This window comes from Pseudophryne corroboree, chromosome 7, assembly GCF_028390025.1.
Source record: "Pseudophryne corroboree isolate aPseCor3 chromosome 7, aPseCor3.hap2, whole genome shotgun sequence".
Classification (NCBI taxonomy): Eukaryota; Metazoa; Chordata; class Amphibia; order Anura; family Myobatrachidae; genus Pseudophryne; species Pseudophryne corroboree.
In genome coordinates, this window is record NC_086450.1 from 511,101,040 (window position 1) to 511,117,443 (window position 16,404).

The window sequence follows — 16,404 nt, forward strand, 5'->3', positions numbered from 1 at the left end:
CTCCTGAGCTTTCTGACAGAAAGTATATTTGTTAGGTTTTTTATTTTCAGGGAGCCTGCTGGCAACAGACTCCCTGCATCGAGGGACTGAGGAGAGAGAAGCAGACCCTACTTCTGTGAGTTGAAAGGCTCTGCTTCTTAGGCTACTGGACACCATTAGCTCCAGAGGGATCGGTACGCAGGTCTCACCCTCACCGTCCGTCCCAGAGCCGCACCGCCGTCCTCCTCGCAGAGCCGGAAGATAGAAGCCGGGTGAGTATGAGAAGAAAAGAAGACTTCAGAGGCGGCAGAAGACTTCATGATCTTCACTGATGTAACGCACAGCACTGCAGCTGTGCGCCATTGCTCCCATACACCTCACACACGGCAGTCACTGTAAGGGTGCAGGGCGCAGGGGGGGTGCCCTGGGCAGCAATATAAACCTCATTCCTGGCAAAAGACACTTATATACAGCTAGGCACTGTATATAAAAAGAGCCCCCGCCAGTTTTTATTATATTTGAACCGGACAGAAGCCCGCCGCCGAGGGGGCGGGGCTTCTCCCTCAGCACTCACCAGAACCATTTTCTCCACAGCACAGCACTGAGAGGAAGCTCCCCGGACTCTCCCCTGCTTATCCACGGTGAAAGGGGGTTTCAAAGAAGTAGTATTACAGAGCTACTGGGTAAACATATTGTGTGTTTTTCCTGGGGTATTAGCGCTGGGTGTGTGCTGGCATACTCTCTCTCTGTCTCTCCAAAGGGCCTTGTGGGGGAACTGTCTTCAGATAAGAGGATTCCCTGAGTGTGTGGTGTGTCGGTACGTGTGTGTCGACATGTCTGAGGTAGAAGGCTCTCCTAAGGAGGAGATGGAGCAAATGTGTGGGGTGTCTCCGTCGACAACACCGACACCTGACTTGGTTGATATGTGGAATGTGTTAAGTGCTAATGTGAATTTATTGCACAAAAGATTAGACAAAGCTGAAGATAGGGAACAGACAGGGAGTCAACCCATGTCTGTCCCTATTAGTGATGAGCGGGTTCGGTTCCTCGGAATCCGAACCCCCCGAACTTCACCCATTTTACACGGGTCCGAGGCATACTCGGATACTCCAGTATTGCTCGGTTAATCCCGCTGTCGGATTCTCGCGAGATTCGGATTCTATATAAGGAGCCGCGCGTCGCCGCCATTTTTCACTCGTGCATTGGAAATGATAGTGAGAGGGTGTGGCTGGCGTCCTCTCACTTTGTTTCAGAACTTTCAGGGGGCTGCAAATATCTTTATTCCGGGGACCAGCAGTATTATATAGGAGGAGTACAGTGCAGAGTTTTGCTGACCAGTGACCAGTAACCACTAGAGATGAGCGGGTTCGGTTTCTCTGAATCCGAACCCGCCCGAACTTCATGTTTTTTTTCACGGGTCCGAGCGACTCGGATCTTCCCGCCTTGCTCGGTTAACCCGAGCGCGCCCGAACGTCATCATGACGCTGTCGGATTCTCGCGAGGCTCGGATTCTATCGCGAGACTCGGATTCTATATAAGGAGCCGCGCGTCGCCGCCATTTTCACACGTGCATTGAGATTGATAGGGAGAGGACGTGGCTGGCGTCCTCTCCATTTAGATTAGGGTTGAGAGAGAGAGAGAGAGATTGACCTGAGGCTGTGATACTGTAGAAGAGAGTGCAGAGTTTAGTGACTGACGACCACAGTGACCACCAGACAGTGCAGTTGTTTGTTTTATTTAATATATCCGTTCTCTGCCTGAAAAAAACGATACACACAGTGACTCAGTCACATACCATATCTGTGTGCACTGCTCAGCCCAGTGTGCTGCATCAATGTATATATATATCTGACTGTGCTCAGCTCACACAGCTTATAATTGTGGGGGAGACTGGGGAGCACTGCAGTGCCAGTTATAGGTTATAGCAGGAGCCAGGAGTACATAATATTATATTAAAATTAAACAGTGCACACTTTTGCTGCAGGAGTGCCACTGCCAGTGTGACTAGTGACCAGTGACCTGACCACCAGTATATATAATATTAGTAGTATACTATCTCTTTATCAACCAGTCTATATTAGCAGCAGACACAGTACAGTGCGGTAGTTCACGGCTGTGGCTACCTCTGTGTCGGCACTCGGCAGCCCGTCCATAATTGTATATACCACCTAACCGTGGTTTTTTTTTCTTTCTTTATAGTCATACTAGTTACGAGTATACTATCTCTTTATCAACCAGTCTATATTAGCAGCAGACACAGTACAGTAGTTCACGGCTGTGGCTACCTCTGTGTCGGCACTCGGCAGCCCGTCCATAATTGTATATACCACCTAACCGTGGTTTTTTTTTCTTTCTTTATACATACATACTAGTTACGAGTATACTATCTCTTTATCAACCAGTCTATATTAGCAGCAGACACAGTACAGTGCGGTAGTTCACGGCTGTGGCTACCTCTGTGTCGGCACTCGGCAGCCCGTCCATAATTGTATATACCACCTAACCGTGGTTTTTTTTTCTTTCTTTATACATACATACTAGTTACGAGTATACTATCTCTTTATCAACCAGTCTATATATTAGCAGCAGACACAGTACAGTGCGGTAGTTCACGGCTGTGGCTACCTCTGTGTCGGCACTCGGCAGCCCGTCCATAATTGTATATACCACCTAACCGTGGTTTTATTTTCTTTCTTTATACATACATACTAGTTACGAGTATACTATCTCTTTATCAACCAGTCTATATATTAGCAGCAGACACAGTACAGTGCGGTAGTTCACGGCTGTGGCTACCTCTGTGTCGGCACTCGGCAGCCCGTCCATAATTGTATATACCACCTAACCGTGTTTTTTTTTTCTTTCTTTATACATACATACTAGTTACGAGTATACTATCTCTTTATCAACCAGTCTATATATTAGCAGCAGACACAGTACAGTGCGGTAGTTCACGGCTGTGGCTACCTCTGTGTCGGCACTCGGCAGCCCGTCCATAATTGTATATACCACCTAACCGTGGTTTTTTTTTCTTTCTTTATACATACATACTAGTTACGAGTATACTATCTCTTTATCAACCAGTCTATATATTAGCAGCAGACACAGTACAGTGCGGTAGTTCACGGCTGTGGCTACCTCTGTGTCGGCACTCGGCAGCCCGTCCATAATTGTATATACCACCTAACCGTGGTTTTTTTTTCTTTCTTTATACATACATACTAGTTACGAGTATACTATCTCTTTATCAACCAGTCTATATATTAGCAGCAGACACAGTACAGTGCGGTAGTTCACGGCTGTGGCTACCTCTGTGTCGGCACTCGGCAGCCCGTCCATAATTGTATATACCACCTAACCGTGGTTTTTTTTTCTTTCTTTATACATACATACTAGTTACGAGTATACTATCTCTTTATCAACCAGTCTATATTAGCAGCAGACACAGTACAGTGCGGTAGTTCACGGCTGTGGCTACCTCTGTGTCGGCACTCGGCAGCCCGTCCATAATTGTATATACCACCTAACCGTGGTTTTTTTTTCTTTCTTTATACATACATACTAGTTCCGAGTATACTATCTCTTTATCAACCAGTCTATATATTAGCAGCAGACACAGTACAGTGCGGTAGTTCACGGCTGTGGCTACCTCTGTGTCGGCACTCGGCAGCCCGTCCATAATTGTATATACCACCTAACCGTGTTTTTTTTTTCTTTCTTTATACATACATACTAGTTACGAGTATACTATCTCTTTATCAACCAGTCTATATATTAGCAGCAGACACAGTACAGTGCGGTAGTTCACGGCTGTGGCTACCTCTGTGTCGGCACTCGGCAGCCCGTCCATAATTGTATATACCACCTAACCGTGGTTTTTTTTTCTTTCTTTATACATACATACTAGTTACGAGTATACTATCTCTTTATCAACCAGTCTATATATTAGCAGCAGACACAGTACAGTGCGGTAGTTCACGGCTGTGGCTACCTCTGTGTCGGCACTCGGCAGCCCGTCCATAATTGTATATACCACCTAACCGTGGTTTTTTTTTCTTTCTTTATAGTCATACTAGTTACGAGTATACTATCTCTTTATCAACCAGTCTATATTAGCAGCAGACACAGTACAGTGCGGTAGTTCACGGCTGTGGCTACCTCTGTGTCGGCACTCGGCAGCCCGTCCATAATTGTATATACCACCTAACCGTGTTTTTTTTTTCTTTCTTTATACATACATACTAGTTACGAGTATACTATCTCTTTATCAACCAGTCTATATATTAGCAGCAGACACAGTACAGTGCGGTAGTTCACGGCTGTGGCTACCTCTGTGTCTGCACTCGGCAGGCAGTCCGTCCATAATTGTATACCACCTAACCGTGGGTTTTTTTTCTTTCTTCTTTATACATACATAGTTACATAGACATCTCTTTATCAACCAGTCTATATTAGCAGCAGACACAGTACAGTACGGTAGTTCACGGCTGTGGCTACCTCTGTGTCTGCACTCGGCAGGCAGTCCGTCCATAATTGTATACCACCTAACCGTGGTTTTTTTTTCTTTCTTCTTTATACATACATAGTTACATAGACATCTCTTTATCAACCAGTCTATATTAGCAGCAGACACAGTACAGTACGGTAGTTCACGGCTGTGGCTACCTCTGTGTCTGCACTCGGCAGGCAGTCCGTCCATAATTGTATACCACCTAACCGTGGTTTTTTTTTCTTTCTTCTTTATACATACATAGTTACATAGACATCTCTTTATCAACCAGTCTATATTAGCAGCAGACACAGTACAGTACGGTAGTTCACGGCTGTGGCTACCTCTGTGTCTGCACTCGGCAGGCAGTCCATAATTGTATACTAGTATCCATCTCCATTGTTTACCTGAGGTGCCTTTTAGTTGTGCCTATTAAAATATGGAGAACAAAAATGTTGAGGTTCCAAAATTAGGGAAAGATCAAGATCCACTTCCACCTCGTGCTGAAGCTGCTGCCACTAGTCATGGCCGAGACGATGAAATGCCAGCAACGTCGTCTGCCAAGGCCGATGCCCAATGTCATAGTACAGAGCATGTCAAATCCAAAACACCAAATATCAGAAAAAAAAGGACTCCAAAACCTAAAATAAAATTGTCGGAGGAGAAGCGTAAACTTGCCAATATGCCATTTACGACACGGAGTGGCAAGGAACGGCTGAGGCCCTGGCCTATGTTCATGGCTAGTGGTTCAGCTTCACATGAGGATGGAAGCACTCAGCCTCTCGCTAGAAAAATGAAAAGACTCAAGCTGGCAAAAGCAGCACAGCAAAGAACTGTGCATTCTTCGAAATCCCAAATCCACAAGGAGAGTCCAATTGTGTCGGTTGCGATGCCTGACCTTCCCAACACTGGACGTGAAGAGCATGCGCCTTCCACCATTTGCACGCCCCCTGCAAGTGCTGGAAGGAGCACCCGCAGTCCAGTTCCTGATAGTCAGATTGAAGATGTCAGTGTTGAAGTACACCAGGATGAGGAGGATATGGGTGTTGCTGGCGCTGGGGAGGAAATTGACCAGGAGGATTCTGATGGTGAGGTGGTTTGTTTAAGTCAGGCACCCGGGGAGACACCTGTTGTCCGTGGGAGGAATATGGCCGTTGACATGCCAGGTGAAAATACCAAAAAAATCAGCTCTTCGGTGTGGAGGTATTTCACCAGAAATGCGAACAACAGGTGTCAAGCCGTGTGTTCCCTTTGTCAAGCTGTAATAAGTAGGGGTAAGGACGTTAACCACCTCGGAACATCCTCCCTTATACGTCACCTGCAGCGCATTCATAATAAGTCAGTGACAAGTTCAAAAACTTTGGGTGACAGCGGAAGCAGTCCACTGACCAGTAAATCCCTTCCTCTTGTAACCAAGCTCACGCAAACCACCCCACCAACTCCCTCAGTGTCAATTTCCTCCTTCCCCAGGAATGCCAATAGTCCTGCAGGCCATGTCACTGGCAATTCTGACGAGTCCTCTCCTGCCTGGGATTCCTCCGATGCATCCTTGCGTGTAACGCCTACTGCTGCTGGCGCTGCTGTTGTTGCCGCTGGGAGTCGATGGTCATCCCAGAGGGGAAGTCGTAAGCCCACTTGTACTACTTCCAGTAAGCAATTGACTGTTCAACAGTCCTTTGCGAGGAAGATGAAATATCACAGCAGTCATCCTACTGCAAAGCGGATAACTGAGGCCTTGGCATCCTGGGTGGTGAGAAACGTGGTTCCGGTATCCATCATTACTGCAGAGCCAACTAGAGACTTGTTGGAGGTACTGTGTCCCCGGTACCAAATACCATCTAGGTTCCATTTCTCTAGGCAGGCGATACCGAAAATGTACACAGACCTCAGAAAAAGAGTCACCAGTGTCCTAAAAAATGCAGCTGTACCCAATGTCCACTTAACCACGGACATGTGGACAAGTGGAGCAGGGCAGGGTCAGGACTATATGACTGTGACAGCCCACTGGGTAGATGTATGGACTCCCGCCGCAAGAACAGCAGCGGCGGCACCAGTAGCAGCATCTCGCAAACGCCAACTCTTTCCTAGGCAGGCTACGCTTTGTATCACCGGTTTCCAGAATACGCACACAGCTGAAAACCTCTTACGGCAACTGAGGAAGATCATCGCGGAATGGCTTACCCCAATTGGACTCTCCTGTGGATTTGTGGCATCGGACAACGCCAGCAATATTGTGTGTGCATTAAATATGGGCAAATTCCAGCACGTCCCATGTTTTGCACATACCTTGAATTTGGTGGTGCAGAATTTTTTAAAAAACGACAGGGGCGTGCAAGAGATGCTGTCGGTGGCCAGAAGAATTGCGGGACACTTTCGGCGTACAGGCACCACGTACAGAAGACTGGAGCACCACCAAAAACTACTGAACCTGCCCTGCCATCATCTGAAGCAAGAAGTGGTAACGAGGTGGAATTCAACCCTCTATATGCTTCAGAGGTTGGAGGAGCAGCAAAAGGCCATTCAAGCCTATACAATTGAGCACGATATAGTAGGTGGAATGCACCTGTCTCAAGCGCAGTGGAGAATGATTTCAACGTTGTGCAAGGTTCTGATGCCCTTTGAACTTGCCACACGTGAAGTCAGTTCAGACACTGCCAGCCTGAGTCAGGTCATTCCCCTCATCAGGCTTTTGCAGAAGAAGCTGGAGACATTGAAGGAGGAGCTAACACGGAGCGATTCCGCTAGGCATGTGGGACTTGTGGATGGAGCCCTTAATTCGCTTAACAAGGATTCACGGGTGGTCAATCTGTTGAAATCAGAGCACTACATTTTGGCCACCGTGCTCGATCCTAGATTTAAAGCCTACCTTGGATCTCTCTTTCCGGCAGACACAAGTCTGCTGGGGTTGAAAGACCTGCTGGTGACAAAATTGTCAAGTCAAGCGGAACGCGACCTGTCAACATCTCCTCCTTCACATTCTCCCGCAACTGGGGGTGCGAGGAAAAGGCTCAGAATTCCGAGCCCACCCGCTGGCGGTGATGCAGGGCAGTCTGGAGCGACTGCTGATGCTGACATCTGGTCCGGACTGAAGGACCTGACAACGATTACGGACATGTCGTCTACTGTCACTGCATATGATTCTCTCAACATTGATAGAATGGTGGAGGATTATATGAGTGACCGCATCCAAGTAGGCACGTCACACAGTCCGTACTTATACTGGCAGGAAAAAGAAGCAATTTGGAGGCCCTTGCACAAACTGGCTTTATTCTACCTAAGTTGCCCTCCCACAAGTGTGTACTCCGAAAGAGTGTTTAGTGCCGCCGCTCACCTTGTCAGCAATCGGCGTACGAGGTTACATCCAGAAAATGTGGAGAAGATGATGTTCATTAAAATGAATTATAATCAATTCCTCCGCGGAGACATTGACCAGCAGCAATTGCCTCCACAAAGTACACAGGGAGCTGAGATGGTGGATTCCAGTGGGGACGAATTGATAATCTGTGAGGAGGGGGATGTACACGGTGATATATCGGAGGGTGAAGATGAGGTGGACATCTTGCCTCTGTAGAGCCAGTTTGTGCAAGGAGAGATTAATTGCTTCTTTTTTGGGGGGGGTCCAAACCAACCCGTCATATCAGTCACAGTCGTGTGGCAGACCCTGTCACTGAAATGATGGGTTGGTTAAAGTGTGCATGTCCTGTTTATACAACATAAGGGTGGGTGGGAGGGCCCAAGGACAATTCCATCTTGCACCTCTTTTTTCTTTTTTTTTTCTTTGCATCATGTGCTGATTGGGGAGGGTTTTTTGGAAGGGACATCCTGCGTGACACTGCAGTGCCACTCCTAAATGGGCCCGGTGTTTGTGTCGGCCACTAGGGTCGCTAATCTTACTCACACAGTCAGCTACCTCATTGCGCCTCTTTTTTTCTTTGCGTCATGTGCTGTTTGGGGAGGGTTTTTTGGAAGGGACATCCTGCGTGACACTGCAGTGCCACTCCTAGATGGGCCCGGTGTTTGTGTCGGCCACTAGGGTCGCTAATCTTACTCACACAGCTACCTCATTGCGCCTCTTTTTTTCTTTGCGTCATGTGCTGTTTGGGGAGGGTTTTTTGGAAGGGCCATCCTGCGTGACACTGCAGTGCCACTCCTAGATGGGCCCGGTGTTTGTGTCGGCCACTAGGGTCGCTTATCTTACTCACACAGCGACCTCGGTGCAAATTTTAGGACTAAAAATAATATTGTGAGGTGTGAGGTATTCAGAATAGACTGAAAATGAGTGTAAATTATGGTTTTTGAGGTTAATAATACTTTGGGATCAAAATGACCCCCAAATTCTATGATTTAAGCTGTTTTTTAGTGTTTTTTGAAAAAAACACCCGAATCCAAAACACACCCGAATCCGACAAAAAAAATTCGGTGAGGTTTTGCCAAAACGCGTTCGAACCCAAAACACGGCCGCGGAACCGAACCCAAAACCAAAACACAAAACCCGAAAAATTTCAGGCGCTCATCTCTAGTAACCACCAGTATTATACGTTCTCTGCCTGGAAAACGCTCCATATCTGTGCTCAGTGTGCTGCATATATCTGTGCTCACACTGCTTTATTGTGGGGACTAGGGACCAGCAGTATTATATAGGAGGAGTACAGTGCAGAGTTTTGCTGACCAGTGACCACCAGTATACGTTCTCTGCCTGAGAAATGCTCCATATCTGTGCTCAGTGTGCTGCATATATCTGTGCTCACACTGCTTTATGGTGGGGACTGGGGACCAGCAGTATTATATAGGAGGAGTACAGTGCAGAGTTTTGCTGACCAGTGACCACCAGTATTATACGTTCTTTGCCTGAAAAACGCTCCATATCTGTGCTCAGTGTGCTGCATATATCTGTGCTCACACAGCTTTATTGTGGGGACCAGCAGTATTATATAGGAGGAGTACAGTGCAGAGTTTTGCTGACCAGTGACCACCAGTATACGTTCTCTGCCTGAAAAACGCTCCATATCTGTGCTCAGTGTGCTGCATATATCTGTGCTCACCAGTGGCGTAACTACTGCCCCCGCAGTCCTCGCGGTGGCTTGGGGGCGAGGGGCTGCGGGGGCGCCACTGACTTTGCACAGATTGACATGCAGACGAGCGTCCGCATGTCAATCTGTGGTCTCTTCCCTCAGCCGCTGAGCCGCCCTGTAAGGAGGGACACGGAGCGCACATCACGTGCCCCCCTGTGTCCCTCCTGGCTGTCCCCCGGCCGGTCTAATAAAGGAAGTGCCGTTCGTGAGCTCTGATTGGCTCACGAACCGGCACTTCCTTTATTAGACCGGCCGGGGGAGAGCCAGGAGGGACACTGGAGAGGCGCGCTATGCGCTCCGTGTCCCTCCAACACAAGGGAGGGGGGGAGGGGGGGGGAGCTGGCACTGGGGGCATATACTTGGCACTGGGGGGGCATATACCTGGCACTGGGGGCATATACCTGGCATTGGGGGGGCATATACCTGGCACTGGGGGGGCATATACCTGGCACTGGGGGGGCATATACCTGGCACTGGGGGCATATACCTGGCACTGTGGGGGAAGATCTGGCACTGGGGGCATATACCTGGCACTGTGGGGGAAGATCTGGCACTGGGGGCATATACCTGCCACTGTGGGGGAAGATCTGGCACTGGGGGCATATACCTGGCACTGTGGGGGAAGATCTGGCACTGGGGGCATATACCTGGCACTGTGGGGGAATATCTGGCACTGGGGGCATATACCTGGCACTGTGGGGGAATATCTGGCACTGGGGGCATATACCTGGCACTGTGGGGGAATATCTGGCACTGGGGGCATATGTGGCACTGGGAGCACGGCCCTAGCAACAAGCACTACCCCCTAGCAACGAGCATGACACCCAGTGCATGAAACCCCTGGCAACGAGCATGACACCCTGAGCATGAAAACCCCTGGGACCGTGCATGGAACCAAGAGCGTGAAACCCCTGGCAATGAGCAGGTAATTTAAAAGTAATTGGAAGCCTTACTGTAGAACTTAATGTGTAATGGGCATTACGGTGTGTGGTATACTATATCACGGGCATTGTGTGGTATGTGGTATAATGTCTCAGGGTCACTGCAGTGTTTGGCATAATGTATCACGGACATTGCGGTGTGTGTCATAATGTGTCAGGCATTACGGTGTGTTGTATACTATATCACGGGCATTGTGGTATGTGGTATAATGTCTCAGGATCATTGTGGTGTGTGTCATACTGTGTCACAGACATTGTATGTGCTATAATGTATCAGGGGCATTGCAGTGTGTAGCATAATGTATAACGGGCATTGCGATTCCTGTCATAATGTGTCACAGGCATTACGGTGTGTGGCATAATGTGTCACAGGCATTACGGTGTGTGGCATAATGTGTCGGGGGCATTACAGTGTGTGCATATTGTGTCATGTGCATTATTGTGTGTGGCATAATGGCTAAGGCCATTGCAGTATGTGGCATAATGTATACTGGGCATTACTATAAGGAGGAAAAATGACAAATAATGTAAGGGGCATGAATCAGGATTATTTTTCTTTCCTGTGGTGGCTAATGTCTGGGCGTGCAGGTTGCAAAACTGGGGTATAAGGTAGTCTTTTCCTGCAATACCACGCCCCTTTACGCGAAGCCACGCCCATTTCAACAAAGCCACACACCCTTTTTGGTGCCGCGCGCCTGCGGCGCACGCATAATTGTCCCTTTACTAGGGCCAATTATGGGGGGTATGGGGGGGGGGGGGGGCGCCAAAGGATTTTTTGGCTTGGGGGAGAAAAATTTCTAGTTACGACACTGGTGCTCACACTGCTTTATTGTGGGGACTGGGGACCAGCAGTATTATATAGGAGGAGTACAGTGCAGAGTTTTGCTGACCAGTGACCACCAGTATTATACGTTCTCTGCCTGAAAAATGCTCCATATCTGTGCTGCATTGTAGTATATAGTAGGAGTACAGTACATAATTTTGCTGACCACCAGTATATAATATATAGGAGTATGGTACAAAAGGCCACTGCTCTACCTACCTCTGTGTCGTCAAGTAAACTATCCATCCATACCTGTGGTGCATTTCAGTTTTGCACAGTTTGCTGACCACCAGTATATAATATATAGCAGTACGGTACAGTAGGCCACTGCTCTACCTACCTCTGTGTCGTCAAGTATACTATCCATCCATACCTGTGGTGCATTTCAGTTTTGCACAGTTTGCTGACCACCAGTATATAATATATAGCAGTACGGTACAGTAGGCCACTGCTCTACCTACATCTGTGTCGTCAAGTATACTATCAATTAGAGATGAGCGGGTTCGGTTTCTCTGAATCCGAACCCGCCAGAACTTCATGTTTTTTTTCACGGGTCCGAGCGACTCGGATCTTCCCGCCTTGCTCGGTTAACCCGAGCGCGCCCGAACGTCATCATGACGCTGTCGGATTCTCGCGAGGCTCGGATTCTATCGCGAGACTCGGATTCTATATAAGGAGCCGCGCGTCGCCGCCATTTTCACACGTGCATTGAGATTGATAGGGAGAGGACGTGGCTGGCGTCCTCTCCGTTTAGAATTAGAATAGATTAGAGAGACACTTGATTTACTAATTTTGGGGAGCATTAGGAGTACTCAGTAGTGTACAGTGCAGAGTTTTGCTGATAGTGACCAGTGACCACCACTTTTATTTATAATCCGTTCTCTGCCTGAAAAAAGCGATACACAGCACACAGTGACTCAGTCACATACCATATCTGTGTGCACTGCTCAGGCTCAGGCCAGTGTGCTGCATCATCTATTATCTATATATAATATTATATATATATCTGTCTGACTGCTCAGCTCACACAGCTTATAATTGTGGGGGAGACTGGGGAGCACTACTGCAGTGCCAGTTATAGGTTATAGCAGGAGCCAGGAGTACATAATATATTATATAGTGAGTGACCACCAGACACACAGTGCAGTTTATTTAATATATCCGTTCTCTGCCTGAAAAAAGCGATACACACAGTGACTCAGTCAGTCACATACCATATCTGTGTGCACTGCTCAGGCCAGTGTGCTGCATCATCTATATATATTATATATCTGTCTGACTGCTCAGCTCACACAGCTTATAATTGTGGGGGAGACTGGGGAGCACTACTGCAGTGCCAGTTATAGGTTATAGCAGGAGCCAGGAGTACATAATATTATATTAAAATTAAACAGTGCACACTTTTGCTGCAGGAGTGCCACTGCCAGTGTGACTAGTGACCAGTGGCCTGACCACCAGTATATAATATTAGTAGTATACTATCTCTTTATCAACCAGTCTATATTAGCAGCAGACACAGTACAGTGCGGTAGTTCACGGCTGTGGCTACCTCTGTGTCGGCACTCGGCAGCCCGTCCATAATTGTATATACCAGTGACCTAACCGTGGTTTTTTTTTCTTTCTTTATACATACATACTAGTTACGAGTATACTATCTCTTTATCAACCAGTCTATATATTAGCAGCAGACACAGTACAGTGCGGTAGTTCACGGCTGTGGCTACCTCTGTGTCGGCACTCGGCAGCCCGTCCATAATTGTATATACCACCTAACCGTGGTTTTTTTTTCTTTCTTTATACATACATACTAGTTACGAGTATACTATCTCTTTATCAACCAGTCTATATATTAGCAGCAGACACAGTACAGTGCGGTAGTTCACGGCTGTGGCTACCTCTGTGTCGGCACTCGGCAGCCCGTCCATAATTGTATATACCACCTAACCGTGGTTTTTTTTTCTTTCTTTATACATACATACTAGTTACGAGTATACTATCTCTTTATCAACCAGTCTATATATTAGCAGCAGACACAGTACAGTAGTTCACGGCTGTGGCTACCTCTGTGTCGGCACTCGGCAGCCCGTCCATAATTGTATATACCACCTAACCGTGGTTTTTTTTTCTTTCTTTATACATACATACTAGTTACGAGTATACTATCTCTTTATCAACCAGTCTATATATTAGCAGCAGACACAGTACAGTGCGGTAGTTCACGGCTGTGGCTACCTCTGTGTCGGCACTCGGCAGCCCGTCCATAATTGTATATACCACCTAACCGTGGTTTTTTTTCTTTCTTTATACATACATACTAGTTACGAGTATACTATCTCTTTATCAACCAGTCTATATATTAGCAGCAGACACAGTACAGTGCGGTAGTTCACGGCTGTGGCTACCTCTGTGTCGGCACTCGGCAGCCCGTCCATAATTGTATACTAGTATCCAATCCATCCATCTCCATTGTTTACCTGAGGTGCCTTTTAGTTGTGCCTATTAAAATATGGAGAACAAAAATGTTGAGGTTCCAAAATTAGGGAAAGATCAAGATCCACTTCCACCTCGTGCTGAAGCTGCTGCCACTAGTCATGGCCGAGACGATGAAATGCCAGCAACGTCGTCTGCCAAGGCCGATGCCCAATGGCATAGTACAGAGCATGTCAAAACCAAAACACCAAATATCAGTAAAAAAAGGACTCCAAAACCTAAAATAAAATTGTCGGAGGAGAAGCGTAAACTTGCCAATATGCCATTTACCACACGGAGTGGCAAGGAACGGCTGAGGCCCTGGCCTATGTTCATGGCTAGTGGTTCAGCTTCACATGAGGATGGAAGCACTCAGCCTCTCGCTAGAAAACTGAAAAGACTCAAGCTGGCAAAAGCACCGCAAAGAACTGTGCGTTCTTTGAAATCCCAAATCCACAAGGAGAGTCCAATTGTGTCGGTTGCGATGCCTGACCTTCCCAACACTGGACGTGAAGAGCATGCGCCTTCCACCATTTGCACGCCCCCTGCAAGTGCTGGAAGGAGCACCCGCAGTCCAGTTCCTGATAGTCAGATTGAAGATGTCAGTGTTGAAGTACACCAGGATGAGGAGGATATGGGTGTTGCTGGCGCTGGGGAGGAAATTGACCAGGAGGATTCTGATGGTGAGGTGGTTTGTTTAAGTCAGGCACCCGGGGAGACACCTGTTGTCCGTGGGAGGAATATGGCCGTTGACATGCCAGGTGAAAATACCAAAAAAATCAGCTCTTCGGTGTGGAGGTATTTCACCAGAAATGCGGACAACAGGTGTCAAGCCGTGTGTTCCCTTTGTCAAGCTGTAATAAGTAGGGGTAAGGACGTTAACCACCTCGGAACATCCTCCCTTATACGTCACCTGCAGCGCATTCATAATAAGTCAGTGACAAGTTCAAAAACTTTGGGTGACAGCGGAAGCAGTCCACTGACCAGTAAATCCCTTCCTCTTGTAACCAAGCTCACGCAAACCACCCCACCAACTCCCTCAGTGTCAATTTCCTCCTTCCCCAGGAATGCCAATAGTCCTGCAGGCCATGTCACTGGCAATTCTGACGAGTCCTCTCCTGCCTGGGATTCCTCCGATGCATCCTTGCGTGTAACGCCTACTGCTGCTGGCGCTGCTGTTGTTGCCGCTGGGAGTCGATGGTCATCCCAGAGGGGAAGTCGTAAGCCCACTTGTACTACTTCCAGTAAGCAATTGACTGTTCAACAGTCCTTTGCGAGGAAGATGAAATATCACAGCAGTCATCCTACTGCAAAGCGGATAACTGAGTCCTTGACAACTATGTTGGTGTTAGACGTGCGTCCGGTATCCGCCGTTAGTTCACAGGGAACTAGACAATTTATTGAGGCAGTGTGCCCCCGTTACCAAATACCATCTAGGTTCCACTTCTCTAGGCAGGCGATACCGAGAATGTACACGGACGTCAGAAAAAGACTCACCAGTGTCCTAAAAAATGCAGTTGTACCCAATGTCCACTTAACCACGGACATGTGGACAAGTGGAGCAGGGCAGGGTCAGGACTATATGACTGTGACAGCCCACTGGGTAGATGTATGGACTCCCGCCGCAAGAACAGCAGCGGCGGCACCAGTAGCAGCATCTCGCAAACGCCAACTCTTTCCTAGGCAGGCTACGCTTTGTATCACCGCTTTCCAGAATACGCACACAGCTGAAAACCTCTTACGGCAACTGAGGAAGATCATCGCGGAATGGCTTACCCCAATTGGACTCTCCTGTGGATTTGTGGCATCGGACAACGCCAGCAATATTGTGTGTGCATTAAATATGGGCAAATTCCAGCACGTCCCATGTTTTGCACATACCTTGAATTTGGTGGTGCAGAATTTTTTTAAAAACGACAGGGGCGTGCAAGAGATGCTGTCGGTGGCCAGAAAAATTGCGGGACACTTTCGGCGTACAGGCACCACGTACAGAAGACTGGAGCACCACCAAAAACTACTGAACCTGCCCTGCCATCATCTGAAGCAAGAAGTGGTAACGAGGTGGAATTCAACCCTCTATATGCTTCAGAGGTTGGAGGAGCAGCAAAAGGCCATTCAAGCCTATACAATTGAGCACGATATAGTAGGTGGAATGCACCTGTCTCAAGTGCAGTGGAGAATGATTTCAACGTTGTGCAAGGTTCTGATGCCCTTTGAACTTGCCACACGTGAAGTCAGTTCAGACACTGCCAGCCTGAGTCAGGTCATTCCCCTCATCAGGCTTTTGCAGAAGAAGCTGGAGGCATTGAAGAAGGAGCTAAAAGGGAGCGATTCCGCTAGGCATGTGGGACTTGTGGATGCAGCCCTTAATTCGCTTAACAAGGATTCACGGGTGGTCAATCTGTTGAAATCAGAGCACTACATTTTGGCCACCGTGCTCGATCCTAGATTTAAAGCCTACCTTGGATCTCTCTTTCCGGCAGACACAGGTCTGCTGGGGTTGAAAGACCTGCTGGTGACAAAATTGTCAAGTCAAGCGGAACGCGACCTGTCAACATCTCCTCCTTTACATTCTCCCGCAACTGGGGGTGCGAGAAAAGGCTCAGAATTCCGAGCCCACCCGCTGGCGGT